Source organism: Protopterus annectens, chromosome 2.part0, assembly GCF_019279795.1.
Source record: "Protopterus annectens isolate FY-2018-M chromosome 2.part0, PAN1.0, whole genome shotgun sequence".
NCBI lineage: Eukaryota > Metazoa > Chordata > Ceratodontiformes > Protopteridae > Protopterus > Protopterus annectens.
The window spans coordinates 278035852-278063373 of record NC_056728.1 but is presented as its reverse complement, the minus strand read 5'-3'; the positions used below and the strand labels follow the sequence as shown (position 1 = coordinate 278063373).

The 27522-nt window shown below is 40.8% G+C and overlaps 1 protein-coding gene across 1 annotated transcript in view; it reads left to right on the top strand.

The window, feature by feature from the left end:
- CEP120 (centrosomal protein 120) overlaps positions 1-27522 on the top strand; it is a 1674147-nt gene that overhangs the window by 234863 nt on the left and 1411762 nt on the right. The window lies entirely within an intron of this gene.

The window sequence follows — 27522 nt, the reverse complement described above, 5'->3', positions numbered from 1 at the left end:
TTTCAAAAGAAGTTCAAAACTCTTTAAAAACTGGATGAAAGGTTATGAGTTAGATTAAGCTGGATGTATTCTATGTTCCCTAGAATAGTGGTAAAGTATGCTGTCAGACATTTAGCTTACAAATATTTCTTGTTGACATCAATTATAGGTTCTTAGGTGTGTGCTAGTCTATCAGTCAAATAAAACATTAGGAGCCTAACCGCTGCAATTCTCACTACTTCCTCTGTCTACAAGGGTGTGAAGAGGTAAACTGGGATGAATTTGTGAATGACTCTGTGTACTGTCCTTTTTTCCTTAAGGACCCTGCCTCTAGTGCACTCCAATCCTACTCTCTTCAGGGATTTCTCCAGGGCCAGTCTTTTAGCACTCTGTGATGACCTAACAAGATTCACAATTTCTCCCTCACAAGGGGAGCACACAGCAAATGCAATTTACTTATACTAGTGATTGGTATAGAGAGGTAAAGTAGATTTGAGCCCTTAGTAGGGGTAGAGTACAGTCTGGTACGGAGAGTTAATGCTGATGTCTAGGAACTTCTGTATGTATTTTATGTTTATGGTATTTGTTTGCCCAGAATAAAGTGTAGTGTTACATAGTTGGGGATTGTAATTTGTTTTGGTTGGTATTGTGGGCTGTGGGAAACATGGAACGAGTGTTGTTTATGTGGTTGTGATATGCTAGAAGGGCTTGTTTATAGGTAACAGGTAAGCAGAAGTTCTAGGTTGCAATCCTATTGAATTCACCATGGGATGATGAGATTGTGAATGAACACTGAGATAACCTCACCAGAACGATTGATAACATTAACCATTGATAAAGGAGTGTTGTCACTGCATTAGAACCAAGCCTCTGTAATTGCATGAAAGTGTATGTTTTAAAGCATATAAAAACAGCTTCAGTGCAGGCATTTTCTTACTTTAAGTTCTAACATTCAGGAGTTCCATGTAGTGGTGGGACAGATTGAGGTTTGTTTGGTTTCTGGGTGAAGAAGAGTGACTTTACCTTGAAATAAAGAGACTGTAGGGGTAGAAAAAACCTTAGCCAGTATGCGTGAAGCCTGAGTAGAAAGATAAAGGCCATCTTTGGTGAAGCAGGTAGCACTGTCTACCATCTCTTTCCAAACTGAGACAAATTGGATCCCCTAGAGTGATAACAACTATTCAGACAGTTGTTGAAGTGAATAATGTTTTGTTTGTGCTCTCAGTCATAGTGATGGCAAGATACTGGTTTAAGACTAGTTCCTTCCCCGCCTCATAGGTTCATAGGTAGGTACTAGATTATTGGCCCTAGGGCCTATACAAGCCTAGCCAAAAAGGTACCCTGGCTTTCGCCACCCAAGAAATTATTTTCCTGTGCCCCTGTCAAGCAAACCACAGAAGTGATCCCTGGTGTGAATTTCTATTACCCATCCAATCATCAAGATTTTTCTTGAAGAGTGCTAATGAGGAGCTCTGTTTGACATAGGTAGTTTATTCCAGAGTATGGAACACACAAATCACAGACATCTCAATATAGTATTGTTTTTAGTTTTAGAAAGTAAAATATGATTTCTGTCTTGTTGGGGGAATCAGTTAAGTGGTCATTTCTAGTAAATCAGTGCAACAGTAATCGAAGAAGGGAAAATTAACTTGGTATAGGCCCTGACCTTTTCAAGCATACAGTTGTAATATCCTCATCCAGAATATAAGTTTTGTCTTCACCACTACACTGCCATCATTTTATTAATTTATGTCTAATAACAAAAATGTCTGAAAATTTAGTATACAACTTGATGTTCAATCACACAAATTTGGTGTGATGTGTGATGGTCAGCATTGCTTTTGAAAAGGCTATAGAACTGTAAGTCTACACCAAGCTAAACAATGGACGTGTTACAACTGGTGCATTCAGAGATGTGACCAAAGCCTTCAGACTTGTAGACAACTCCCTTCTATTTAATAAACAAGACAAGTTTATCTTTCGGGTTCAACATTGTTAACAGAAATTTGTCTCGTCTCTGTCTGCCACAGAAGCAATTAATTTTGATGTACCTCAAGGGTAACTATTGGTTTCAATGCTTTTTTCACCATTTATTAATGATATCTATAGACCTTTCATTATTTGAACTGTTAATGTACGCTGACATTGTATGAAGTCTGACAGAACACTGAGGCAATAGTATTCAAAATGTTCTGACAACTAAAATCATTCATTTTATGTGAACTCAACCCCTGCTGGATATGCATGTGTACAAACACTGCTGTTTGCTTGAAAATATCCTGTTATATGAAGCTTCCAAGCCTTTGAAATGAATGTGCCTGTTAACCTGGGGGGGAGGGATCAATACTCTAATTTGGGTATCACACTTTTCACAGCATGCAGCTTGCACTAACTGCAGACAGCTGTGAGTAATGAGTAAACAGGTCACTTTGTTTACCTTGCAAGACCATGGATTCACTACTGCGATGCTCCTAAACAGATTTCATTGCTTCCAGTCAGCAGCAGTGCTTACCCTTCTGCTTGATACTGTGCTGTACAAAATGTTAAAATTACAACATTGATGACTCTTGCGCACAGTAAGTTGGACAGGAATACACCATAGTATCTCAGAAGTAACACTGTTGATAAGGCCACCATGAAGCCTAAATGTAGGTGAAAAGGCTTCTTCAGAAAATTTGACCAGTATTCTGAAATCGTGCACTTGAAAACATCTGTACACAAGAAACACCTGCTTTCAGAACTGAACTGAAGAAGTACCTGTTCAAAGAGAGCATTTAAATGCTTTAGAAACCATAATTAGGAAATCTCTCATTTATTCCCTGGGCTAAAATGTGAAATGATTTCTTCTGAAAACTGTACCAGAAGGAACTAGCTTATGAACAATACTCAAATTTGTAAGTATTTTTTAAATTTGAGTGTGTGTTGTTTTCATTTTTATTGTAAAAAATGTTGTAAATAGTCCTTTTTAAGTAATTTATGAGTTTGTCATAAGGTGTTATGGAATTGTGGCTGACTTCTTATTTTGGGTGTTGCTGTCACCATTGTGAGAGAGGAACTTGACTGCATGTAGTGTACACACTGACATTTGCTCTGTAAATTCTGCTGATGCCTATGCCTAGTGCATACTTAAGAGGCTGGTTGAACAGTCCACTTACCCGTTTAACAAATAGCCAATAATTAAATTAATACATAATGACAGGTGTTCACATTCGTAAATGTTTACCTGAACCTACACAAAGGTGGTCTTTTTCTTCCTGTCTTCAAAAATTCAGGATTTGCCTTTATGTTGACCTGTGCCTGGAGTCTGTCATTATTTATTTTCCAGATCTTAACAGTTTTTCCTTCTGCATCTTACTAGCAGGAGTACTTTATTTTTTGGATGTTCTAACTGGAGCTAAATCATTTTGTGAAGATGCTTTAGCTGTTTCTCATTTTCAGTAAGGGTAATAACAATTGCAAGGTATCCATACAAGACTTGTATCCAAGTGGATATCCTTCCTGTGACCACTGTTGCAGTATTACTAACTGTTGGGGTATCTGACCAGGGATAGCAGTACATCTGACCAAGATTCCAAAGCATTGACGTCTTCCTGTGTCACTCTGTATGTCTCATGCATGAGCTAGGCACACCAAGGCTAATAGGTACATAAGAGCTGCAGTAGCATAATGTACCTCAGATGTTTCTCACTGCCAGCCTGAACAAAATAAGTATCCCTGTCGGCATACGTGTGTGTGTGTGTTTATATATATGTATGTATATATACATACATATATATATATATATATATATATATATATATATATATATCACACACACACACACACACACACACACACACACACACACACACACGTATCTTTGTAAAATCCCCAAACTTCTGCATGTCTCCATGTAGCTAAATCATCCATCTGGTGCTCAGTAGAAAACAACCAAAACACTAAAGGAAAACACCAGCACTCAGATGTAGTAGAAAAGTAGTTTATTACCAGCAGCAAGGACACTGATAAACCAGTTTCACTTGCACTTCAGTATCTGTCAGTCTAAAGGCAGGAACCTTTTAAATAATTATTTATGTCACTTGATCAATAATTTAAGCAAATAACAATACCAGCACCTGTATGCAAAGATAAAAATAATAATAATGAAAATAGTAATTATCCTCAAACATAAACAGAGCAGTTTAATATGTCTAAATCAAATAAATAAAAAAGTTAATATTGCTTATTTAATTGAGGATAGAATAAGACCCCCTGTATTAATGATCCAAAATCTTATTCACTTAATAAAACATATGACATATAATGATGTCAGTTCCCATAAAACTGGAATGTGTTTTAGAATGCACAGTTGCATGCTTACGCAGTGCACTTCTGTTTTTGCATCAACCAGTCAGTAAAATAGGCACTTACTCAAGCCTTAAATGTCTGTCCCACACAGAATGTATCCCATGTGCATGATACCAGATAGATAACTTTATGGGCAGTGCAAGTAATGTGATATTTTCTCATAAATGTGCCTCATGTTCCTAGTGGAAAAATAAAATCCTGTTCTGATGTCATTCTCATTCATTCCTCAACTGATGGGTCTCCAGTCCAGTTCGGATCTAACTCTGCCGCTTCTACCAGATCTTCGGATTCAGAGCTCTCGAGCTCCTCTTTTTGCCCTTAATGCCCCAACAATCTAACATACCTTATATCTCATTTGCCACCATTTAGCTACAGACACGGATCCTCTGGCTGATGAGCTTTGGGTGTTTTTTTCCAGTTAAATAGCGAGTTTTTTATATTTTTTGTACTGTCACTCTTCACCTACCTCCCTTGATTGCACTTCACCTTGCTACGTAGATTTTCCAAGCGATTGTTACCAATTTTTTACTACTACTACTTAGTACCATTATTAGCACTTTGTCTAAAATTCTTTCTTCTTCTGTACTAGTATTTCTTGCCTACCATTTTTAGTAGTTAACCTTTGTATGTCCTGATTAAAAAAGCAATGTAAGTAGACTAGTTGTTGTAGCTGTGTTTCTTTCTTTAGCTTAGTTGGGCCAGTATGGCTGACAAACCTACAGGCATGTAAAAAATGCATTATCTGTGGACATAAAATACCCATCTCAGATGCCCACAGGGAATGCATAATCTGTTTAAGAACTGCAAATTTAGATGCAACTGCTCCATTTGCCCTGACTTTAACTCTAGGGCTTTCACTAACGTGAGGAACAAGCTAGCTTTGAAGGTTCTTCTCCCTTCCACATCTTCTGCTTCAGCTGGGGTTCAAACTCCTTCAACTAAATCTGATAAGTAAAACTCAACTCTGCTCCCAAAGATAAAGAATCTCAAGAGGTCACTGGATGCCACATTATCTTCCGTTCCTTCCTTGGAGCCTCCTGCTAAAATTAAAAAAAAATCAGATCTGACCACCTACAGTACACCAGTACATCTACTTCAAAATCACCTCTGATCTGATCACCTCTTCCCCTACCTGATCCGGTCACATCTTTGCTTCCTTCAACATTCTTAGAATGCTTTGGCACTTGACAGCTCGGGTCTGACTCCTTCCAGAGGTGGAATGCCTGTAGGGTTGTCAAACGTTTAGGAAATGTTGGCTCCTTTGCCGTCAACTTCGATTTTCCTCAGACACTGTGCCTTCAAGATTGTGGAGAGGGCTTTCTCATTATCTAGAGAAAGGACATCCCTACCCCCCTCGGATCAGACAACTTTACCCTCCTTCAGGTCTTTGGTGTAAGACTCGTTCTTCCATTCCACTAGGACAGCCAAGCCCGTACAAGTCTCCAGTCAGTCCCTCAAGACTTCCCCATCTCTTCTGATACCTCTCCAGACCACCCATCTGAAGAGATTCCCAGAAGAGACTGTGTAAAAGGAGACACCTAGATTCCCTCATGAATCTCTCACTGAGGACACTGGTTTTGATGAAGGGAAGGGGTGCCCCGATCTCCACCTGAAGAAATCTCATTTGGGAGATATTTTAGAGCTCTTCAAACAGAAAGGTGGTTCGTCTTCTGATACCCCCCCCCCCCAAAGGAATCTGTATTTATGGAGGCTTTCTGGTCTGGCTGTGTCTTGGGTGATTTCCCTGGCTGCTAAATTTGTAGGTCTCATTTTTCACTGGGCTTGGAAGGAAATGGACACTGTGGACCCCATTCCTAAACATCCAGACAAAATTTTAGTCCCTCCCAAGGAACAGGACACACTGGAGCAATGGTCTCCAGTTGATGCCATGGTTGTGGTGGCTGCCACTAAAAAAGTGCTTGCCGAGCAGACATCTTTTGTCCATTCTCTAACATATGGAGTCCAGGGCCTTGAACAGATTTAGTAAATGAGTGTACGTTTCAGATACCTTTGATATGTGGTCGGTGAACTATCTGGCACATTTTACAAGGTTACAAAGAGATTTGACCAAAGAATTCCCCAAATCTTTCTGGGTCCATGTCTACCAAGGATCAAAATAGTCACTTTGCAACTAGCCACCCTTTAATCGATATCCAGAGCGTACATGAGGCTGATCTCCAGTGAAGTGGTACCTCATAGGTGGCGAGTTCAGGCATAGACATTAGGAGACATGCCTGGATGTAGCTATGTGACTTTGTGGAGCCCTTAGTCTTCATTCATCAATGCTTATTTGGCCCTGAAGTGAGGGACACATTGCCCAGATGTGAGCAAGAAAGAAAGACCTTGTCTGTCATAGGGATACATTTTTCTACCCTTCAAACACCCTTTTCCCAGAATAAATGAGGAGGTAGGAAGATGTAGTTCTGTAAATCCCAGGGTCCTTTTCAAGACTGATGAGGAGATAGTTCTCCCAGGACCAGAGGAGGGAATTGAAATGGAAAATGCCACCTCCCGCTGCAGAGGTGGCCTGCAGAGTCAAGGCTTTTGGGACTCCTCCTTGGACAAAACCTATCAGCACTTCTGGAAAGGGGCCCGATTGCTCTCCTCTACAGGCAGTTGGGGGAGGGCAGTTGTTGCTTTTCTCTGCACCAAAGAGCCTGGCTGTCCATAACAAAAGATTCCTGGGTGCAGTGAATTATATCCAGAGATGATATCGTACATTTTCCCAAATTCCCTCTACAAGAATGAAGAGAATCCCTGATATTCCACCCAGTCAGAGAAAAGCAGCAGCATTAAATAGAAAAACTGCTAGAAAAGAGTCATCCAAAAGGTCCCTCAGACCAGAAAGGATCTGGAACCTGTTCAGGATTCTTCTCAGTGCCAAAGAAGACAGGAGGCTTGAGCCCCATCCTGGAGCTCAGCAAACTAAATCAGTTCATACAATATTCAAGGTTATGGATGGTCACAGTGCAGTCCATTCTACCTGTATTGTGAAAAGATAATTGAATTATCAGATAATTGAATGTGTTTAATCTTCAAGATGCACACTATCACATAAAAATGAGCAGGTGCTCCAGAAGATATCTGCACTTCCAGCTGGGAGCCAGTTATTGCCAGTTCAGAGCACTACTCTTTGGTCTCGCCATAATCTCCATTGGCAGTGGTAACAGCTCGATTGAGACTGCTGGGATTTCGTGTGTTTCCGTATCTAGATGACTGGCTCCTAACTGCTCCAACCAGGCATCTACTCATGCAGGCTAGGGACTATTTGCTCCAGTTGTGTATCCATGTAGGCATTATTCAACTACAGCAAATCACGACGCACTCCTCTGCAGAGTCTGTAGTTCATAGGTGCTCATCTGGACACAGTCAATCAGGAAGCATCTATTCCCAGCTCAAATCCAGACACTTGTATTCCAGGTCAGAAAAGTAATACTATATTCTTCTGTTCTAGCACTACTAATTTTGCAAGTCTTGGGATCCATGGCAGCCGATATCACCCTTGTTCCACTAGCCAGGTTTCACATGCAAAGTCTTCAATGGACTCTCAGTCTAGTGGCCCATTCTTCTTCAGTCTTTAACCGCTCCAGTCAAGATCGCACAAGCATGCAAAAGATTTTTTCTTTGGTGGATTCATTCAAATGAACTCTCCAAAGGCTGTGAATTTGCTCTTTCCCTTCCCATGGCTATGATGAGCATGGATGCCTTCTAACTGGGATGAGGGACACTACTTGGGAAGGACAGTTGAAGGTATGTGGTCCCTCAAAGAGGACAAGATGAAAATCAATGTCCTGGAAATTAGAGCAGTCCTAATAGCATTGCAGGCCTTTCAGGATGTTATTCCCTCTGGGACTGTTGCTATTCAGATGGACAGTATGTCCGTAGTCTGGTATTTCAATAAACAAGGAGGAACCAAATCTCATCAGCTTTGTCGAGAAGCAGTGAGAATGTGGCAATGGGTGATCTCTTTAGCCCACTTTCTAATAGCCACGTACATCCCAGGGAAAGACAAAGTGATTGTGGACAAATTAAGCAGGTCAATTCTGATGCCTTATGAGTGGTCTCTCAATGTCAGAGTAGCAGATAGAATTTCCTGTGCATCTGTCTATCTATTTACCTCTCCTCTCAACAGCAAGTGCAGCTGGTTCTTTGGCCCTGATCCCTTCAATGGGGGAGTCATTGAGAGATGCTGTATTTTATGAGTGGCCTTCTGGTCTTCTTTATGCTTACCCACTGTTACCTCTCATTTCCAAGTTTCTAGAAAAAGCACTACAGCTAAAGAGCACAACCATCCTCATTGCCCCCCTTTGGTTTTGTCAGATTTGGATGTTCTTCGTGTTTCACTGTTGCAATCATTACATTTGGGTAATCTGCTGGCAGGTTGCCCTCAGTCGGCCTGATTAACAAAGTCTTGGGTCCTGCATCGGTTGCTGTCCCTTCTTCCATGACGTCAGGTCGTCAGGGGTATAAAACATGCATCCGACGCCATTACATCAGTCTTTCCTGCCGTGCGGTGCCCAAAGCAGAAGCAGTTCGTAAGTGCTGGTCGGCCGACTCCCGAAATTTTCATTTTCGAGTTTCAGAACTGAAGTCTTCAACTTAAAGCTAAGTACCCCGTTGGGGAAACTTTTTCTTGCTCCTTACCGATGTCAGTAAAGGTTAATAATTGCATTACTTGTCGAAAGCAAATACTTCACAAAGATTTTCATTCGTACTGTATTCCTTGCCTATGCCCTGACCACTACGTACCTTGCTGTCGGTTTTCTGCTTTATTTAATCAACGCACTATCCGTCGTCGATACATTTTTGCCTCTAAGTATTTTGGTTCTCGGTTTAATTATCCAGAAATGTCATCGGTTAGCCATCCAACTACCAGGATTTTGAAAAAACACAAAGATAGAGACAGGCCACTGAGGTCCAAAACTGCCAACGATGCTTCTCCTAAGCCAGTCGCCAGTTCGCCGGTAATCTGTGAGGCGCTTTCGCAGCCCCTGATACCCACTATTTCTGATTTTCAGGCCTCTACTGAGACCCATTCGGAGTCCGATTTGCTGTGAGATGCTTCACCTATGGAACCCACGGATGTCTCTACCTTGGATGGGTCCGGAGCCGCTGTGCAGGCACCAGATTCTGAGGGTGTATTCAGGCCTACAGTCTTGCATATTAAATCAACTCCATCTTCATTACTAAGGCCTAAATCTCAATCTGTGTCTTAAAAAAAACGACGCCCAGGCCACATGTTCAGGCCCCTATGCCTAAAAACAAATGATCAAAATGGCTGAAGATCTAGTTACTGTAATCAGGGGTAGTCAACCCCCCCCCCCCTCTAAGATGCCTAGGGCTGAGCTTGATTATGAATCTTCTGATCAGGTTTCTGTTTCCTCTGACTCTTCTAATGACCTGGTTTTGTCCATACCTACTTATGAGGATTCTGATGCAGAGGATTCCATTCCCTCTGCTTCCCCTCCTGAAGATTTTTCTTTTGGGGAAACTTTACATACCTTAAGGGAGTATTTCCACTGGGAAAGTCAGAAATTTTCTGATTCAAAAAAGAGGCTTAGGGATTTCCTCCTCCTACCTCAGCATAGGCCTTTGGCTATACCTCCTGTACTAGACATTGTTTATGATGAGTTTTCGGAATCAAATATGGCCCCTGATTCCCTGCCTCCAGCTCCTAGTAAACCTGACGGATACTACAGGGTTCCTGAGTCCCATAAGTTTCTTTTCAAAAATCCTGTTGCAGATCCAGAAACCATTTCTCAGGGGCCCAAGGACATTAAGGCCTCTACTGCTAAAAATCCTACCCCTTCTGATAGAGACTCCAGGGCGCTGGATAGATGGGGTAAGAAGGTTTATACTTCTGCAACCTTGGCAAGCAGGGCTTTAAACTGCCAATTTCATATGTTAAAATATCAACAGCATATTATTGGCCTGCTTAAACAGAAAATGATGTTGATTCCTGACTGTGTGGAAAATAAAGATTTACAGGATGTTTTGCATTCTGCTGAACAAGTTGGAAAACATACTTTGCAATGTGGTTTTGATTCTTTAGAAGCCTCCTGCAGGGCTGCTGTTACAGGGTCTGTGCTTAGAAGGCATGTTTGGCTTAAGGAGCAATCTTTGCCTGATCATGTTAAAGCGAAATTGTTGGATGCTCCTTTAAATCAGGACCATCTGTTTGGCAATAAGGCTGAAGAAGTTCTAAAAAAGATGGAAGCTAAAGCTAAATCTATGCAGACTGTTAAAGATTCCTTGCAAGTGCAACCTCCAAGATTTAGTAGGCACTGGCCTACTAAGAATTGGTCTTTTCCAGTCCCTTCCAGATCCTCTCAAGCCAAACCCAGACGCACCAAAAGCACCAGGTTTCAGTCACAGGGGACTCTCAGAACTAAGCAATGGGGGGGGGGCCTCCACTTCCAAGTCTGGAAATAACAAGACACTCCCCTATGGTAAACAGTCTCAATGACTTCCTTTTAAAATGACCAAGCACTTACCTTTTAGCCACCCCTTTGGGGGGAAAGTTTGCTCTTCATGCAAAGAACTGGGAACTCATAACCCAGGACATATAAGTTTTAAATATAGTGTCCCAGGGATACAGATTTCATTTCCACACATTGCCAATACCAAACAGGTGGCCAGACCTGCCCCAAATTACTGGGCAGAGGCTCAAAAACAAGTACTTTCCCTCCTAAACATGGGGGCTATTCAATCAATACCAGAAGAGGAAAAGGGACAAGGTTTCTATTCTAGGCTTTTTCTGGAACCCGGAAAAGGCAAATCATGGCGTCCAATTCTGGACCTGTCTACTCTAAACACCTTTCTGGACATTCCAGAATTCAAGATGCTGACCCTTCACCAGTTACTTCCTATGCTAGGTAAAGATACCTGGTTGGCAACTCTAAATTTTAAAGAAGCATACCTGCACATCCCAATCAGGGAATCTTGCAGAAGATACCTACGCTTCAAAGCAGGCTACTTGCATTATCAGTTCTCTGCACTGCCCTTTGGCTTGTCTACTGTGCCTAGGGTATTCGCAAAGTGCCTGGCTCCAGTTGTTGCATTTTGCAGGCAAAGAAATATTCAAATATATCCATACCTGGACGATTGTCTAATTCAGGCAGAAAACCAGGGCATACTTCTAAATCATCTGGCGTTTGTAAAAAGGGTTCTAACTTGTCTGGGGTACACCATAAATGAAAAGAAATCACAACTGGTACCCTCTGAACAGATTACATTCCTGGGTGCAAGCTTGAATACAACTGACCAGATGGCTTTCCTCACGTCAGAGAAGCAAATTCATTTGGTAACTTACTTCAAACAAGTGGTCACAAAAACCCTGCTATCTGCAAGACAAATACTGTAAGCCTTGGTGTCCGTGGCCTCCTGCATTCTTCTAATTCCATATGCAAGACTGCATATGAGGAAACTACAGTGGTACTTAAAGTCTGGAGTCAACATTGTCACAGCCTGGAAACAATGATTCCTATCATACCTTGCCTACACCTGGAATTCCTATGGTGGGCAGAGGCCTGCCACCAAAACAAGGGACTACCATTCACACTACCCCCTGCCTCCCAAACCCTAACTACAGATGCAGCAGACTATGCGTGGGGCGCTCACATAGCAGGAAAGTGCATTCAGGGCAAATGGAACCCAAATCAAATGCACCTACATAATCAAAAAGAAATGTTAGCTGTACAGAATGCTCTGATAGCCTTCAAGGACTACATTCTTCCAGGACAACTAATGGTAAAGACAGACAACACCACGGTTATGTGGTACATAAACAAGAAGGGGGGGTACACATTCTTACCCCCTCTGCAGACTACCCATGGCATTGTGGAACACAGCCTTGAGCTACCAAGTGCACCTACAAGCTCAATTCCTGCCAGGAAAATTGAATACACTGGCAGATGGACTAAGCAGAAATCTCATGAACCCACACAAGTGGAAACTGGAACCACGGATTTTCAACATGTTGACAAGCAAATGGTGGACCCCAGACATAGATCTATTTGCTTCCCCCCAGAACTACCAGTTGGACAAGTTTTGCACAAGGACTCCTCACAAAGAAGCCTAGAAAGTGGATGCCCTGTCTTTCAGCTGGAATAACCTGTCAGTCTACGCCTCTGCCTCTGTTCTCCAAAGTTCTGCTAAAAGTCAAACAGGACAAACCAAGAATGATTTTGATTGCTCCAGACTGACCATGCCAACACTGGTACCCACTACTGAGCAGTGTGCCGCAAATATCTCCATGGCACCTGCCTCAGACCCCTCCTTGCTGTCTCAGCAGGAGAACCAAATTCTGCACCCTCAGCTTCCAACATTGAACCTTGCAGCCTGGCTAATCACTTAAATTCACCCTAATAATCCCTCAGCAAACCAGTGATGGATGTCATCTTGGAGGCGAGAAGACCTAATACTAGAAAATCTTATGCTGACAAATGGAAAAGATTCTGTGCCTGGAACCAGTCTTTAGGGATGAGCACAGCAGCGCCCGATTTATCTCAGATTTTGCAATACTTAACTGAGATGCTTCACTAGGGCCTGTCTTTTTCCTCTATTAAAATCCACGCCTCAACTATTTCAGCTCACTATAACACAGAACCACCCCTCTTCTCTCATCCTCTGCTCAAGAAGTATCTCAGAGGGGCAAAGAACTTGAGACCACCCAGGAGAGCTCCTACCCCTGCCTGGGACCTTAACTTTGTTTTGGAGAAGCTCACTCTACCTCCTTTCGAGCCAGCTGCTACTGCAGACTTAAAATTTCTTTTTTGGAAAACAGCTTTCCTTTTAGCAATCACTTCAGCTAGAAGGATATCTGAATTACAGGCCCTTATGGCAGTGGAGTCTTTCATCATCTTTCATGCAGACAGGGTATCTCTGAGGACCAATCCATCCTTCATGCCCGAGGTGGTTTCCAGTGTGGCTCTTTAATCAGTCCTTTCATTTGCCAACCTTCTTTCCCAATCCACAGAACAAAGGGGAATGGATTCTGCATTCCTTGGATGTGCACAGACAACTTAGATTCTACTTGGGCAGGACTAAATCTCGAAGAAAATCTGAACAATTGCTGGTAGCATTTGCTGCAGGGACAGAGGGGAAGGCTATTTCAAAACAAACCATTTCTAAATGGATAAGCCATTGCATTCATTTCTGCTATAAGCACCATGGAAAACCTATCCCCAGGGGAACAGATCTCACTCTACCAGGGCTGCGTCTACTTCTGCAGCCTTTCTCTGTGTTCCTACCAGGGATATTCTGGAAGCTGCTACCTGGAGTTCTGTACATACTTTCACCAAGCATTATCATTTACCAATTTTCTCTATATCCAGAGCTGGCTTTGCCACTGCTGTCTTGCAGGGCCTTATAGCTGGCCCTAATGCTGTATAAACTCCTCCTCCTCCCAACCATAGCTTTGGGAATCTACTCAAATGTAATGACTGCAACAGTGAAACACGAAGAACATAGTATAATTGTGTGCACTTACCATAAATGTAGATGTTCAAGTGTATTCACTGTTGCAGTCCTGGTTACCCTCCCTCCAGCCCGCTACTTTTCTCTGGCTATACCTCTACTTTCTTTTACTATGCTTAAAAGCCTTTTTGGTGTGTTTGCTTTTGGTTGGAGGTATATTTTGTGTTTTTTAATTTTATTTGCTCCCCATTAGGGGGGCACCTGACATCTGGGGCAAGAAAAACTGACGTAATGGTGTTGGATGCATGTTTCATACCCCTGACATCATGGAAGAAGGGACAGTAACTGACACAGGACCCAAGACTTTGTTAATCAGACTGACTGAGGGCAACCTGCCAGCAGATTACCCAAATGTAATGATTGCAACAGTGAATACACTCGAACATCTACATTTATGTTAAGTTTACACAACTGTACTTTCCCTTTCCTCTGACCTCATCTTCTACATCCTTCCTGGATACTGGATCCCAGTCCAGATCTCCTGTCTCACCAGACAGATATAACTCATTTGGACTTGACAGGCCTCAAGCTGACTGCATGGTTTCTCCAGTTCCATAAATTACTAGACAGACCGGGATGTCCTCCCTTTTCTGTCTTATCTAGTTATCTTCTCAAAAAGCTTCTACTAGAAATATTTATAAAAAGTAAATGGAAGAGATTTATATTCTGTGCCCTTAACAGAGACCTGGACCCTCTTTCTGCCCTTGTACCTACTATGCTTGATTTCTTGGCGTCAGTTTTCCATGAAGGGGCTAGCTTTTCTACTATTAAAAGTCCAATAGGCTGCCATTTAAAATTTTAATCTAAGCAAAAATAACTGTACCTTAGCTTCTTCTAAATTATGTAAAGCTTTTCTCGAAGGGGCCTTTTTACTTGTATCTCTGATAAAAGATCTTGCTCCTCCTTTGTATTTAGCTATTGTGCTTTAGGCCCTGATCCAACCCCCCCCTTTAAACCCTCAGCCAGGTCAAATCTAAACTTTTTGTCTTGGAAAACCATTTTTCTAGTCAGTATCACTTCAGCTAGATGAGTATCTGAGCTCCAGGGTGTATCTTCCAAATTTCCTTACCTGTTTTTTACACAAAGACAGGGTGTCCCTGTGGACAAATCTGTCTTTTTCCCTAGGGTACCTTCAGAGTCCAACAATAACCAGGTCATTAACCTCCTAGATTTATTTCCAAACTTTTCAAATAAGGGAGAGAATACATGCTCCATCTACTGGATGTGCATATCTCCACAGAACCAAGGATTCCAGGAAAATTGACCAGTTGTTTATCTGCTTCTCTCCTAACAGGTTGGGCAATCCAGTTTCCAAAGTTACACTGGCCAAATGGTTAACTGATTAAACCTCCTTTGTAGAAAAAGAGGATTATCCTTGCCTAAGCCCCCTAGAGCTCATTCCACGAGGTCTGTGGCAGTTTCATCGGCTTTTTGGTCAAGAGCTTCCACAGATGACATTTGTGCTGCTGCCTCTTGGTCTAATATTTGTACTTTTATTGCTCGTTCCAAGTGGAATTCTGCTTCCAGGAACAGACCTTCCTTTGGCTCTGCAGTGCTCCTCAGTGTCCTTCCACAAGAGTCACCCAACGTTCAAATAGCTGGGGACTTTGTCCCATCAGCTGAGGAATGAATGAAAATGCCAACATCAGATTAAAAAGTTATGTACTCACCATAACGTTCCATCTATGTTGCCCATTTTCATTCTTCCTCAACTTTCCACCCACCTACCCCCTACCCTTTGCTCCTGGAAATACCTAAGAGTTTTTCTTTGGGAACTACTGTTCCTTGTTTGAGCTCTATCTCTTTTTTTTTTCTTACTCTGTCCTTTATTATTTCTTTTAAGGTATTGTTCCTTTATCAATCAGGGCAGCAAGCTCGATCTGAGGTGTGTTAGGGTGAGGGGGCATTATGGGTAAAAGGATAAGCTGGCGAGTTTTGGATCCAAAGATCTGGTAGAAGCGGGTGAGGTGGATGTGAATCGGATCCAAGACCCATCATTTGAAGAATGAAAATGGACAACACAGATGGAACATTGAGGAGTACATAACTTTTTATTCACACCGTATCACACTGAATTTGGTTCCCACAACAAAAACAATTATTTCTAAGTAATGGTTCAGTAGTTTGTTTCAACATGATTATGACGACTTAGTAACTGAGCCAAATTTTTGACATATTGATGAGTGTAATTAACAACTCTGCTCTAGCCTTTACAACATCTTTCTACTTTTCCCATAACTTTGTATTGTTGCTTACTTTGTTGTATATTTGTGTTATTATTTCTGGTTTGGTATAAATATACTGTTTTTTGCCTGCAGTATATCTTATTATATAGTGCCTTCACGTTATTATATTGTAACATACTGCTTTTGGTTGCTGCATAGTCCACTCTTTGCCTGAAGAGGGTATTCAAGCCAGTGCACACACCTTGTAAAAATAAAGTAATAACTTCTTAGTGACACAGGCTGCTCTGAGACACAACTTGATGTATGATTGCTGACTGTTCTTAGTTTTATGTGGTGGGGAAAATGATACTGCAGGTAATAGTGAGGCATCAAGCAACATGCATTATATTGTTCCAAGAATCTAGTGCTGGCAACCATCTCATACACCATGAACTTTTTTTTAGCCACTTGTGCAGTTTGGGTCTCCTCTTGTTGTAGTAGTAGCATTCTGGTGTTTGATGCACAATAAGCCGAAACAAAACTTTTTCTGTCTGTTGTCATCAAATCACCAACCAAGAGCACCACATGATCATCTGCTTCTTGCTTGAGAAATTAGACTAAAGGCCTATCTTAGTGCTCTCAAACTGGCAGTAATGTGGGAAGCACACTGCTGATATGCGAAAGATCCATCCTGTGAATTAAGGCAATGGCAATAGAGACATAAGATAAGGGAGCAGAAGACAAATTTATGGCCAAAACCTGTGCATTCCATTAAGTTCACTGCGACTACAGCAACCTTTAAAACTGCATGTTTATAGTATCCTTTCTAGCAAGAAGTCATTGCTGCATTCATATTCTAGAGATACCTGCAAGTGAAGTTGGAAAGTATTCCTGGCATCTGATCTTGAGACTGAATCCTGCGGTACAGGCATTGGTGATAAATGAGAACAGTGGACCTTGTGTAATTCGCTGTTCAGAATACATATCAAATTGTAAATGAATATGCTGATAGATAAACTTGTCTGTTGACCCCTTTCCAGTCACTGTTTAACTTTCTGCTTTAACTAGTATGAATACACATACTGGTTTCTGTCTGATACTTCCATGCATAACTTTCAACTGTCCTTGATTTCGTATTTTTGCCCTCTCTCATAAAATCTTTGATTTCCTGGTAATTCACTGAGGATTACAGTCAGTAACACCAGACATTAGAGATTCATAATTATTCTTCAGAAAATTTATGTTGATGCAAAATCTGTTCTACTAACTTTCTAAGTAAGTTAACGTGTTTAAAACTTTTCCCTGATTTTGGGCCTTTGTGCACAATTATTGTTTTTGTCCTTTATTTTTTTAAGTTAAGAGCTATGCTTCTTTGAGGTTTTTTTTATATAAGAAGGTATCACAGCATAAACTATGACACTATCTTTCTGAAAAAAAGTGTTAATGATTTTGTTAATGCTGACAGGGGAGATCTTGAATATCATATATATATTCTGTTCTCTGTAGTTAGACGTTCTATCATGTTATGTTCCAAAAGACAAAGTGATGTTACACAACTAAACATTCCAACTTATTGTATCTGTAGGGGTGGGCACAGAATACATTTCTGAACAGGGGAAAAGCACTTGGATAATGCAAGGGGGTAGTGCAATTAAAAAGCGAAAATGAGTTAGTCACATTAAAGTGGACCAGTCTTTATCTTTCTTTGAATAAAGACAGCAATGTGGTATATTTAATGAAAAATAAAGAATAATCCTCTTTAGTATGACTCGCTTGTTGACAACACTACCCCTTCTATTATCACTTTCAATAGGTGCAGAATGTTATGACAGCAGCACATAGCTGTCAAACCACGCCACTGCCATAACATCTTAAGCATTACACAAAAACACTACTGCGGTCCAGTGCTCTCCATCATCTTCCCAGGCATCATTCACCTGTTTCCAAATAGCCCAGTGTGGAGTAGGCTATTGAGTCCTGTAGCTTATCTGAGGTTGAACTTGGGCTCAAGCTGATCAATTCTCTGTGTCCCTTGCCTTGAGCTAAGGATAACTTGCCAGTGAATGGTTGAGCAAGCCCCATTGGGAGCCCACTGAGCTTTTTTGTCTCTGCTTTGTCAGTGAACTCCTGTGGTTTGTTCAGTGTTTGGTGGGAAATGACTGAGTGGTTTAGAGACTGTACTATTCTTCCAGGCCAGCATAGACCTCTTGCTAACCTGGCTTTGTATCCCACTGCCAAATTAGGCTCCTCCTATTTAAACCTTGAATATTCAGTAAGCTTATCTTGTGTATGTCTGTTTCCCTAAGTGCTAGTCAGTTGGTTTCCCCACACTGCTGTCTTTCGTAGTGGTGGAACTGTAATGTAGAAATGAATAGTGTGTATGAAGCATCTCCTCGTAACTGCCCCATGAATAAAGCGCATGTTTTGCAGAGATTTTGTGTCTCAGAAGTCATTTTTTGTTGTGATGTGACCCCTCCCCAAGAGGTTAAACACTTACTTGGATTAAGGAGAAGGAGGAAAGGAGTTAATTTTGAGCTTAGATTTAAATAAGTATTACATTGAGCAAATCATTGTTTGCATCAATTTCCTTTTACTACTAACCTATAGCTTGCTTATTTATTCATTATGTTAATCGAGTTGATGAAGTAATCTGAAAGTGACCAGTCTCGGCCATACTGCAGATCTCCGCAAACATATTTTATAAAAATAAAATATTTGTGCAGAGATCTGTAATTAAACTTTAAAAATAGCCACTGAATTAGTATGAGTAGAATTTCAAATTTTGAAAGAAGTTGAAGTTAAAAAAAAAAAAAAATCATAAAACTTTGTTAAATGAACTAGTAATGTTGTGTATCTCGTAAACTAACAGTCTATTTAATACAAAACTCAAAAACTGATACAGATGTAGAGCAACTTTGGTTTGAAATGTATTACCTGTTTAAGGCCAAGATCTATAATAATAGTAATAGAACGGGAGAAAGAAACTCATGAAAAAGTGTAGACGTTGCTATAAAGTCAGCAGATCATACCAGGATGGAATCTTGATAAAGTCTAAAAATAAGACTTTTGTTAATCAGTTAGATATAATTTAGAAAACTGAGGAAAAAACACATTCTTAAAATGTATAAAAACATGAAACCTAATGATTACTGAAGCATGATTACATGCACAAAAACAAACTTCTTCTTTCGGCTTTTCCCGTTTAGGGGTTGCCACAGCGGAACTCCGGTCCACTAATGATTGGCAGTAGATTTTTACAGTGCCAAAGTGCCAGCCCGACGTCCAACCTTCAACGAAGGCACGCCCATTCACACGTCTTTTGAACGCCACTCGACCACGGGGAGGATATGCAGACTCCACACAGAAGGCTCTTCAATCAAGAATCGAATGGGAGAACCTTTTCCTGTGAGGCGACAACGCTACCGCTGCACCACCACGGCTTACATTCACAAAAACAAACTGAAAAACTGAAATGTGCATTAGTTTAACCACAAATTTCAATATTATCAGACCCTCTTCTATTAGGAGGCATTGAATTTCAAAATGTTGATGCCATGACTGAATAAAAACCTGTAGTTGTGTAGATTAGGACATACCAGGGTGCCCAGTAGCAAACGCCACCCACAGTGTGAGTCGGGTTGTGACACAGCTGCAGGGGTTGCCAGCCAATTAAAGAGCACTTTATTCAGAGTGTTTTTATGATGCAAGCATACCTCTCAACTGTCCAGAATTTTACAGAATTTCTGGAGTTTGCCTAATTTTTGGTTTGTTCTGTATAATGTTTTTTTTTTTTTTTTTGGCAAATCATTGAGGAGTGACTACACTAAATAATGACAGACATTTGAGTTTCATATTTATGTTGTGATAATTTGAAGTGATAAAAGAATACTCCAGATTAAATGAATTATAGGACGATCAATCTGATGTCATAACAAGACAGAGTAAGAATGTGACAAAGCATTGTTGTTATCTGCCTGACAATGCATTGCTTGTAGGGTATAATGAGAATAATATAACTGTGTTACTAAAATGTACCAGTTTTGATGGGGTTCATTTATGCTTTCTTGCACCTGTTTATTTATAGTCTACTAAAGTTTTCTTTTGTCTGCCTCTTTTTAGGCTTACAGATTTTGATCCAATTTCTTTGCTGTTCTGCATGCTTCCTGTTAATCTTGGGCAGCAAGCTCAGTTTTTATTTGAAAGACCAAACCGATGGACTAGATTTATAGGGGATGCGTTCATGGTTGATGAAGTATAGAAAAGATGGAGAGGAAATCTGCTATCTACTGTTATGATTTTTATCGATAATAGGAGTGGACCATGTATTGCTAGTTTATCTATACAAAGAAGCAAGCTGTTTTAACAGATCAGTAATAAGTGCAATAACTATTGATTAAAAGTGAAAAGTGCAGGACTTAATATTACTGCCTTGGAATCCCAGAAAGTATATTGCTAGAAGACAGCATTCATGCTTTTTTCTTTAAATTTCTTCTTGGGTAAATAAAACCATTGTAAAGAGCTTTAAATAAAGCCTTCTTTTTTCATGCTGTCATTATGCAAATTTAGATTAGTTGAATTGGGATCAATTTGGTGACCCATATTAATAAAATAAAGAGGATTATATATCAGTAGTTACAAGTTATTCTTGAAATTTTCCATTACAAAGAAACCTAGAACTCTACCTATTGAATACTATCAGTGCTTGACATTTTAGATTTTTTGGCAAAAGATAGGAGGAGAGGAAACGGAACATTTTCACTCGAGACTCCTTTTCAACTCTCCTAGATTTAGGCTTGTATTTTAGCTTTGTCCATATTAATCCCTCCTACAACTGGTGAATTACACTTAATAAATAATAACAGTAATTATAGGAGGTTACTAGGTTAATGGCCCTAGGGCCTTTACAAGCCTAGCCCAAAAAAAAGTACCTTAATTGGCCATAGTTAGACGGTTGTTAGCAGAGTGATTCTGTTTTCAGCACCGGCTACCCCTATCCATGAGGGACTTAGGTGCCACCCCTGGGCTGAATTTAGGTTCACCCATCTAATTGTCAAGATTGCACTTAAATAAGGTCATTGAGGAGCTCTGCTTCACGTGAAGTGGGAGCTTATTCCAGATGAGTGGAAGTCCCTGGGAGGTGCATCTGTCTCTCCAACCTGTTTTGTTAATATCACAGGCTAGGTTGAGATCCCTGGAGCACTTAAGTCACTCTTGTCCTATATGATTTGCAGATGTGCAGCATTTCCATTAGGGCAGAGTCAGACTGCTCTGTAGGCTAGGCACAGATTGCCTCTCAGCAACCTGTATGATACAGAGTACAGTGACAGGGCTTTCAGTCTTTTCATGTAAGTCACGTTTTGGAGGTCCTGGATTCTCTTTGTTAGAAACCTCTGTGGTTTCACCAGTTGCTGCAGGTGTCTGGTGAGATACATACAGGAGGGAGCATTGTACTCTCTTAGTCGTTTGATAAGGGTTGAGTACAGTGGAGTTATAACAACCTTAGGCTTGGATGCAGTGCCGTTATTTAAGAGATGTGCAATATGGAAGGCTTTCCTTACCACTATGGACACATGGTGATCAAAGTTTAGATTGCCATCAGTCTGTATTCCCAAGTTTTGCACCACTGGGTTTGAGCTTTGAGGGGTGCTATCTATATCATAATTAGCAGGGGCTGCTTCTTTGCCAGAGGGGATAATGAGGTATGTTTTTGCATTTAGTTTTAGTCCATGACCTTAGCACCAATCATTTTTCTGCTTCAGCCCCTTCTGTAATACATCATTTGGTGGACTCAATGATTGCAGCCAATTTGCAGACATCTGCAAACTTGGTAAGCCACAGGCCATCTACATTCGCCTGGACCTCAGAGAAATGGATTCTAAACAGTAGAGGGCCCAGCACAGGTCCTTGTAGTACCCCACTGGTAGTCTGTCTACTAGTGGAGGTGGACTCCCCAATTTTGACAGTGTGCATTCTGCCAGTGAGCCTGTTGGCTACCCAGCTGGTGATGTATGGGTTAATCCCCAGCTGATCCCTGAGTGGGGATTGTGTCCAAATCCTTGGCTAAATCAAGATAGGTGATATGTACTACTCTGCCCTCATCCAGGGCTTTGCTGACATTCTCAAAGAAGTCCACCAGGCTTAATAAGTAAGAGCTACCCTTGATGAAACCAAACTGTGTCTGGTTAACTATGTCCTTGTTGATAATGTCTTTCCATGACCTTGCTGATAAGGCTGGTTAGACTTATAAGTCGATAGCTTCCTGGTTTTGTTGATGGACCCCCTTTTAGTGCAAGGGGATTACTGTTGCTGTTCTCCACTCTGCCAGAACAAAGACAGTGCTTAGGCTATGGTTAGAGTGCCCAGTGGTTCCACTAGGTCTTTGTTTAGATTGTTTAGGAAGCAATCTTGGGTGTTATCCAGTCAGAGAGGCCATGTTTTTAGCCTTGGCGATCGCTTTTGTGACCTGCTGTTTGGAGATGCTCTGTCGAGGACCGGTGTCGGGAATGCTTTGAGGTATGGCTGGTGAGGAAGGGGGTAAAGTTATTGCCAAATGTGTCAGCTGGCATGTTGGCAATTTCCTCAGGTTCAGTGTGAGAGCTACCACCCATTGTAAGTTCGACACACAGCTGGGCATTCCCTTTTAGGTTTTGTATGTAGCTAAATAATGCCTTATGGTTGTCTTTAGCTAGGTATGCTAATTTAGTCTTGTAACCTGCCTTAGAGTACTTTATAATATGTCTGATGTACTTGTTCAGGCTGTGGACAGTATTCTTCCGCTGTTGAGTAAGTTCTGTCTTGTTCTTAGAAATCCATGTCTTTTTTGTTATATTACTTATTCATACTTGCAGTCCACCATGGTGGCTTGTTTTTTTGGGAGGACCTGATTTTAGTCCTGTCAGGTACAGCTGAGTCAATACATTTGTTTAAGTGGCTATTTAGGACATTTGTGTACTCTTCTGCATAGGAGTATTTGTTGGCTGTGTTAGCAGGGGCTTGGATACTTTGTGTACCATCACTTAGTAGGCTATAGTTTGCGTTGGAGAAATTTTTCAGTTTTTGTGCTCATGGGGGAGGGGGGTTAGGTCTGATCTTACGACGAGACTGATTTATGGTCTGACCTTACCAGGGAGGGCAACACACAGGGGGTAGTGCAGTGACCCCTCCCTCCCAGTTTGGTGAGTACTTAGGTCTAGGATATTTGAGCCCCTAGTGGGGGTGCAGACCAACTGTTCCAGGACATTTGAATTGACAAAATCCAGGAATCTCAGAGCAGTTGTGTTTGTGCTTGTGTAAGTCACTCAGTCAATGGAAGGATAGTTGAAATCTACAATGACCAAGATTTTTGGCTGCATACTGAGCGACTCTAGCAAGTTCAGGTAGGTGGTGTGCTTCTCCTGGTTCATGGTGGGGGACCTGTAGCTAGTGATGATGTGGTAGGGTATTTTCCCTGTAGTTATTTGGACCTTGGGTAGCTCAAGAGAGTCGTGCTGTTTTACCAGTCTTGTGGTGTATTTGGTTTTAATGAAGATGGATACACCTCTACCTTTTATTCTTTCATGCTCGTTTTGAGGTCTGAGCATGTGAAAGGCATTGTAGCCTTGTAAGGCCAGTGTGCTTTCTGTGGCCTTGAACCATATCACAGTGACTGCACAGATGTCAGCATGTTACAGCATGTTACAAGGTGAGGAATGCTTCCAGGGAGTGCAGTTTACTATTTAAGCTCCTAGCATTAAGCAGCATGACCTCGAGTTAGTCTGTAGTGGATTTCTTTATGTTGGAAGTTTTGCTGTTTTGACACTGCTTAAAAAAAGGCACTATGGGGGAAGCAAGCATCTTTGCCAATATCCAAAAGCCTTGAGGAGACAGGTGAAGGCCATGTCTGGCAAAGCAGCGTGGTCTGTCGACCATGTTTTCCCCGGCTGTCAGATGCTGGATTCCCCCTGGAGTGATACCAGAAGCTAAGCCAACTGTTGAAATCAATCAATTTTGGTCTGTATTGCGACATTATCCTGGATGAAGGTAGAATGCTGCTTAGGGCTTGGGATATACTTGTTTGAGACACACAATCTGAGAGTTCAGTCATGTTTCTCTTCATATAGTTCAGAGAGTTATTTCTCAAGTCATTCACTCCAACATATACTATGACAGAATCATAATGGTAATTGTTGCTGAGTGACTTAAGTGCGTGCGTGATTTGACAGATCCTGGCACCTGACAGGCAGCTGACCGTTACCTTCTCTTTGTCCAATGTGGTGAGGGGGACATCTGTGTGTCTCACTGTTGAGTCTCCTATGACTAGGACATTAGGATTTGAGGTGTTTTGCCTTAGGGGCTTAATTGTTGAGACACTAGGATTTGATGTGTTTTGCCTTAGGGGCTTAATTGTTGAGACATTGATGTGTGTTGTGTAGTGGTGGATTCTGTTTATGTACCATCATGTGTAGGTTGTTTGCGCTTGGGAGGTCTTTGGTCTTTTGATAGGCTCTTAGTGAGTACCTCTGTGTATATGGGTTTGTGTTTTTTGACCTTATCTTATGGGAATGGAGAGATGTGTGTGCTGACAACCTGTCTGATGTCTTGCATATTGTTATGTGAAAGGACTGATTCTAGTTTCATGGTATAATTGCATGTCTCACACACTTTGCTTTAGGAGCAAGTGGTTGTGAGTATACATGAGGCAATAGTTACATTGCCTCAGGATGCCCATGTCAATCAGGCTGTCTGGAGAAATGGTGAGAAACTGACTGCCTGTAGTAGCAGATAATTCTGAAGTACTATTTTGTGAGAGTACAAATTAGATCAGTTATTACTGTGATATTAGTAAGGGGACTTATTCTATAAAAGATCAGGGATGAAAAATGGGGAGACATTGCTCAGTGCTCAGCTGAATTGCCTGCAGAGCAGCAGGGGAACCTTGGAGGGTTTCAGTGTCTGGTGTCTAGGGAAAAAATTGTTTCTAGGCGTTTGTGTATACAAGGCACCGCTAACCACCATTGTACAGCTACATGCAAATGTGAAGCTTATACACAGGTAAAATTAAACTGTTTTAAAGTAGTCTGCCACTAGGAAATCACACAATGATCCTTCTTCCTTCAGTAATCCCCAGCTCAGACAAGTCTATATCTACACTCTTCTGCCACAAGAGTGCAGGGGAGCCTTTCTTAATATACGATGGCTGGATCGGAGTTCAAGTGTATGAAAAGCAGGCTCAGTTCAGCAATTCTGGATCTGGTCTGTGCTAACTAAGCAATATATCAGTGCAAAACAAGTGCAGGTAATAAGCAGGCACAAGCAGTAAAAAACAGTCAAAAAGGTACAAATTAATGCATGAAAACAGTAAAATGTTGTTGTTGGTCTTTCAGCCTTTCTCAGTTAGGGGTCACCACAGCGGAACTCCGGTCCGCTAATGATTGGCAGTTAGATTTTCACGAACGCGAGGCGCCAGCTCGATGTCCAACCTTCAACGAAGGCATGCCCATTTACGCATGTCTTTTGAACACCCACCCAACTGCGGGGAGGACATGCAGACTCCACACAGAAGGCAGTCCCTGCACTTCAGCCGAGAATCTAACGGGAAGACCTCTTGCTGTCAGGCAACAAAGCTACCGCTGGAAGAGGTTCTCCCGATGAAACGTGCAAATCAAACTCAAAATAAGCTTAATTTCTTATTCTTAGTTACATACTTCTTTTACTTCAGAAAATGGATATTAATTCACATTCTCTTATTCTGCCAGTGTCTCTAGTTAACAGTACAGTGAGGTGTGCATGCAGAACAAAAGAGGTGCAAGATTACAGTTATCTGGTACTCTGGCAAAAATGTGTACCAACCAAAATAAATTGACTGCACCAGACATTGCAAATAGTGTTGACTGCTGTTTTGGTGAAGGTCTGTTATCTCAAACTAGGTTTCTGTGTAAATAAGCTTCTTTTGTACATAAACCAAACAACTGAGAAAACTGTATTAAGACTTTGAGTGCCAGAATACCACTTATTAACCAATTGTGAATCTTCTGAATTATGCATTTTATAATATCTAAGGTAAAACATTCTAATGGCGTAAAATTAAATATATTTTATAGTTGTACATACCTGAGCTGTCATGAAAAAAATGTTTTATAGATCTGAAATAAAAAGAATACTAAGCCATCTGAAATTAAATAAAAGAAATACTGACATCTAGTGGCTAAATTGTAAAATGTCATACTTGACAAGGCACTGATCAATTAATTATCTGGACATTACTTTAATATATATATAAGAAAAACATTAAATGTTAAAAAGTATTTAAAAAAAAACATGTCTGCATCTGGCAGTTAATATGTATAAGCCCAAAAATTAGTATGCATTGAATATATTTTATAAGTTGAAAAATAATAAATGATAAATGGTGAAAAAAGGGAAAACTATATCAGTATATTTATTGACTGACATTTGTTTACTGAGAAAGTCCACTGGGCTGAACAGAGTCCATTTTCAGTGGAGGCCCAAGGAGAAAAGCTCCAGTACTCAATAACAACAAAGTAGATACAATATTTACAAGACTCAAGGAAACTAAAATTTAAGTGTTCATGTAATCACTGAGTTTGTTGTATTGCTCTTAAATTAATGATCCAGAAGTGCTGTTTCCAGTTTAGGCTCCATTGTCTATCGTATTTAGTTGATGTTATACTTTTAACTCTATCAGTATCTAAGGTTAATATTGCTCCTGGATTTTTCTTTTTATGTTTATAATAAAGCATTATGTTCCCTCAAGCAGCAAATATCACTCAACTGTAAAGAAATTCACACTCTAAGTTGACAAGATGCATGTTTAGCCAGCATAACAGTCACCACAAGAGAATGTAACCATGTAAATTGCCCAATCAGAGGAACATGCAGTTATTTCTTTTACATCAAAATTCTTACATGTATTATGGGATGCAAAAAAATAAAATAAAATAACAATAGATCCATGTTGTCTCATTTTCATGTGGTTCAGCCTTTGGGTCATTGGATCCATTTAGATCCAACCTTGATGCTTTTTCCTAAAGATGTGGATTCTAGGCTGTGACCCCTCCCCTTGCCATAATTCCCTTCTGTCCATTAAAAGTACCTTTGATCAAGTTTACTGACTTGTACCTAAAATATAGTGTCTGTCCTATGACTGAAAAAACATTGAGTGTCATAGTTAGGGAACATGTTAATATTATAGTACAGTACAAAATAGAAATTTTTACAGATAGGACAAACCTCACCGAAGATCCTGTCACTAGTAGATGTCCGTGACAATATTGGAAGGAGAAGAGGGAAAGATGTTGAGCTGGATGAAAATGAGACAACATTGATTTATCGTTATGGTAAGTACATAACGTTCGTATCCAATGTTGTCTATTTTCATTTGATTCAACCTTTGGGACAGATTCCCAAGTAGCAGAACACCTGGATGGCATCAAGGAAGGACAGTCCTGAGAATAGTGGAACCCAAGGAAGAATGCAATCTGGACTGCATGTCCGTAATGTAATGAGGTACAAAGATGTGGACCATGTTGCTGCACAGTTGTCATCAATGGGAACT